The sequence below is a fragment of the Drosophila biarmipes genome, unplaced genomic scaffold, assembly GCF_025231255.1.
Source record: "Drosophila biarmipes strain raj3 unplaced genomic scaffold, RU_DBia_V1.1 ptg000019l, whole genome shotgun sequence".
Taxonomy (NCBI): Eukaryota; Metazoa; Arthropoda; class Insecta; order Diptera; family Drosophilidae; genus Drosophila; species Drosophila biarmipes.
In genome coordinates this window covers 4,524,292-4,529,457 of record NW_026114537.1, presented here as the reverse complement: position 1 = coordinate 4,529,457, position 5,166 = coordinate 4,524,292, and the positions used below count along the sequence as shown (strand labels likewise).

At 22.6% G+C, this 5,166-nt stretch overlaps 2 pseudogenes; one reads left to right on the top strand and one right to left on the bottom strand.

Annotated features, from left to right (window-relative positions):
- Positions 1 to 1,329, bottom strand: LOC122818559 (cytochrome c oxidase subunit 1-like; annotated as a pseudogene).
- Positions 1,330 to 2,384: 1,055 nt separating this feature from the next.
- LOC127012093 (NADH-ubiquinone oxidoreductase chain 1-like) lies at positions 2,385 to 3,647 on the top strand (annotated as a pseudogene).
- Positions 3,648 to 5,166: the final 1,519 nt, after the last annotated feature.

The window sequence follows — 5,166 nt, the reverse complement described above, 5'->3', positions numbered from 1 at the left end:
AATTAATTTGTTAAAAGAGGTAATTCAGAATATCTATGTTCAGCAGGGGGTGTATTTTGGTATTATTCAATAGATGAATTTAATTGAATTGGGTAAATTACTTGTCGTTGTGATACTAAACTTTCTCAAATAATATTAAAAAAGAATAAAATACCTAATAATGAAATTGAAGATCCAATAGTTGATACTACATTTCAAGTTGTATAAGCATCTGGATAATCTGAATAACGTCGAGGTATACCAGCATGTTCAGGGAAAAATGTTTAATTTACTCCAATAAATATAATAATAAATAGACTTTTTAATCATTTAGCATTTAATGTTAATCCTGTAAATAAAGGATATCAGTGAATAAATCCTGCTATAATAGCGAATACAGCTCCTATTGATAATACATAATGGAAGTGAGCTACAACATAGTAAGTGTCATGAAGAATAATATCAACTGATAAATTAGCTAATACTACTCCTGTTAATCCTCCAACTGTAAATAAAAATACAAACCCTAAAGCTCATAAAATAGCTGGAGAGTAAGAAAGTTGAGTTCAATGTAAAGTTGCTAATCATCTAAAAATTTTAATACCAGTAGGAACAGCAATAATTATAGTTGCAGAAGTAAAATTAGCTCGAGTATCTACATCTATACCTACTGTAAATATGTGGTGAGCTCATACAATAAATCCTAATAATCCAATAGCAAGTATAGCTTAAATTATTCGTAAAGAACCAAAAGTTTCCTTTTTACCAGATTCTTGGCTAATAATATGAGAAATTATTCCGAATACTTCAGGGTGTCCATAAAATCAAAATAAATGTTGGTATAAAATTGGGTCTCCTCCTCCAGCTGGATCAAAAATGAGGTATTTAATTTTCGGTCTGTTAATAACATAGTAATAGCTCCAGCTAATACTGGTAATGATAACAAAAGTAATAAAGCAGTAATAACAACTGATCAAACAAATAAAGGTATTCGGTCTAATGTAATTCCTGTTGATCGTATATTAATTAAATTTGTAATAATATTAATGTAATAATCGATAATCCACGATGGACCCTACTTAAGTTTGTAATCAGTTTATATACCATCGTTATCAGAATATTTTATATGAATAATAATATTAAATAATTTTAATAAAAATTTATATCAGATCAAGGTGTAGCTTATATTTAAGTAATAATGGGTTACAATACAATTATTTAAATGGATAAAATTATGAAAAAATTTTTGAAAGTGGATTTGGTAGTAAAATTATATAGATTAATAATTTGATTTTAGCTCTAAAATATGTACACGTCGCTCTTATTATAAGGTAAGATAAGTCGTAACATAATAAAAGTACTGGAAAGTGTATCTAGAATGACAATTTAAAGCTTATTAAGTACAGCATTTCATTTACATTGAAAAGATTTTTGTACAAATCAATATAAATTGATTAGATTTAATAAATTGATTAGATTTAAATTTTAATTTAATTTAAAACTTTTAGTATTGTTTAAAGAAAAAATAATTTTAATAATAGTTTATTAGAATTGTAAAAGAAAATTGAAATAATTTGAAAAAATTTAATTGTAAAAGAAAATTGTACCTTGTGTATCAGCGTTTATTAAATAAAAAATAAATATTTATTTTTCTCGATTTTAAAAGAGTTAATATAATATATAAGTTAATCTGAAAAAATTATTTAAAATATTATAATAGAAATGAAATTTTATTCGTTTTTAAAGGTATCTTGTTTTTTAAGAAATAAATTTAATTTAGGAATTATAAATTTATTTATTTAATTTTATTAATTAAATAATTTATAATTTTAATATTTTATGGGATAAGCTATAAAATACATTTTTAAAAATAATAAATAAATTTGATAAATATATGCTTAGAATTAGCAATTATTAAAAAGTGTGTTATAATTTATTTTATAAATTAAATTATTTATTAAATTTTAATTATTTATTAAAATATTACCTTTAATATTTAAAATTAAGTAAAGAATTCGGCAAAAATAATGTTCGCCTGTTAAACAAAAACATGTCTTTTTGAATTATATATAATGTCCAACCTGCCCACTGAAATTTTTTAAATGGCCGCAGTATTTTGACTGTGCAATGGTAGCATAATCATTAGTCTTTTAATTGAAGGCTGGAATGAATGGTTGGACGAAATATTAACTGTTTCATTTAAATTTTCTTTAGAATTTTATTTTTTAGTCAAAAAGATAAAATTTATTTAAAAGACGAGAAGACCCTATAAATCTTTATATTTTATTTATTTTAATTATAAAGATTAACTTAATTTTAATAAATTAAAATATTTTATTGGGGTGAAATTTAAAAAACTTTTAATTTTTAAAAACATTAATTTATGAATAATTGATCCATTAATAATGATTAAAAAATTAAGTTACCTTAGGGATAACAGCGTAATTTTTTTGGAGAGTTCATATCGATAAAAAAGATGGCGACCTCGATGTTGGATTAAGATATAATTTTGGGTGTAGCCGTTCAAATTTTAAGTCTGTTCGACTTTTAAATTCTTACATGATCTGAGTTCAAACCGGTGTAAGCCAGGTTAGTTTCTATCTTTAAAAAATTATAATATTTTAGTACGAAAGGACCAAATATTAAAATAATTATATTTTTGAATATGAATATTATTAATATAAAACTATTTTGACAGATTAGTGCAATAAATTTAGAATTTATTTATGTAAATTATTTTACAAATAGTACTTGTTTTATATAGAATTTGTTTTATCATTAATTGGAAGTTCATTATTAGTTATTTGTGTATTAGTAAGTTTAGCTTTTTTAACTTTATTAGAACGTAAAGTTTTAGGTTATATTCAAATTCGTAAAGGTCCTAATTAAGTTGGTTTAATAGGAATTCCTCAACCTTTTTGTGATGCAATTAAATTATTTACAAAAGAACAAACTTATCCATTATTATCTTATTATTTAAGATATTATATTTCTCCAATTTTTTCTTTATTTTTATCTTTATTTGTTTTAATATGTATACCTTTTTTTGTTAAATTATATTCTTTTAATTAAGGAGGTTTATTTTTTTTATGTTGTACAAGATTAGGTGGTGTGTACTGTTATAGTAGCTGGTTGATCTTCAAATTCTAATTATGCTTTATTAGGAGGATTACGAGCTGTAGCTCAAACTATTTCGTGTGAAGTTAGATTAGCTTTAATTTTATTATCTTTTATTTTTTTATTTGGTAAATTTAATATAATTTATTTTTTTAATTATTAAATTTATATATGGTTTTTAATTATTTTATTTCCTATAGGTTTAGTTTAATTAACTATTTCTTTAGCTGAAACTAATCGTACACCTTTTGATTTTGCTAAAGGGTTTAATGTAGAATACAGAAGAGAAGGATTTGCTTTAATTTTTATAGCTGAATATGCAAGAATTTTATTTATAAGAATATTATTTTGTGTAATTTTTTTAGGATGTGATGTTTTTAATTTATTATTTTATATTAAATTAACTTTTATTTCTTTTGTTTTTATTTTATCTCGATTTCGTTATGATAAATTAATATATTTAGCATGAAAATGTTTTTTATCTTTTTCTTTAAATTATTTATTATTTTTTATTGGTTTTAAAATTTTATTATTTTCTTTGTTATAGTGAATTTATTTTAGTAAAGTTAATAGGAAATTTAAATCTATCTTATGTTTTCAAAACATATGCTTGTTCAAGCTCATTAACTATTAGTTTAATAAATTGTCTCATCATTTAAAATTTGTCCAATCAATACATAAGGTTCTTCAACTGGTCGTGCTCCAATTCATGTTAATAAAATTACTGTAACTAGTATAGATCAAAATAAAATTTGATTAATTGGATAAATTGGATTCCTCGGAATTTTCTTAAATTTTAAAAAGGTAAAATTATTAAAATTGCAATTGATAAAACTAATGCGATAACTCCTCCTAATTTATTAGGAATTGAACGTAAAATTGCGTAAGCAAATAAAAAATATCATTCTGGTTGAATATGAGCAGGTGTAACTAAAGGGTTAGCTGGGATAAAATTATGTCGGTCTCCTAATAAATTAGGACTAATTAATACTAATGAAATTAAAATAAAAATTATTATAATAAAACCTACAATATCCTTAAATGTAAAATAAGGATGGAAAGGAATTTTATCAATATTATAATTTAATCCAATAGGATTATTAGATCCTGTTTGGTGTAAAAATAATAAATGAATTATTGTTATAGCAAGAACAATAAATGGTAAAATAAAATGAAATGTAAAAAATCGAGTTAAAGTAGCGTCATCAACAGCGAATCCTCCTCATAATCATTGAACTAAATCTATTCCTAAATAAGGAATTGCGGATAAAAGATTTGTAATTACAGTAGCTCCTCAAAATGATATTTGTCCTCAAGGTAAAACATATCCTGTAAAGGCTGTTCCTATAATTAAAAATAAAATAATCACTCCTACTAATCAAGTTGGGGTAAATAAATATGATCCGTAATAAATTCCTCGACCTACATGTAAATAAATACAAATAAAAAAAATGATGCACCGTTATCGTGTAAAGTTCGTAATAATCAACCATAATTAACATCTCGGCAAATATGATTAACTCTGTAAAATGCTAAATTAACATCTGCAGTATAATGTATTGCTAAAAACAATCCTGTTAAAATTTGAATAATTAAACATAAACCAAGTAAAGATCCAAAATTTCATCAACTTGAAATATTAATTGGAGCTGGTAAATCTACTAATGCATTACTAGCAATTTTAAATAAAGGGTGGGAAGTTCGTAAAGGTTTATTCATTAATTAGGATATTATTCGAATAGGTCCCTTAAATAATTTAGTAATTTTTACTACTACAATATAAGTAATTAAAAAATAATTTATTAAGAAAATAGTGATGAAATTAGTAGGAAAATTATATAATTTATTTAAAGATAAAGAATTTTCTGTTACGCACGAATTTATATTTATAATTGATTCTATTTCGTTATTTATTAGAAATAATGAAATAGAAGTTTTATCAACAATAAAAGATAAAATTAGTATAATAAATAAAATAAAAGCAGAAAATAAAGTAAGTTTAATTGATAAATTAAATATTTCATTTGAAGCTAATGAAGTAACATAAATAAATAAAACAAGTATTCCCCC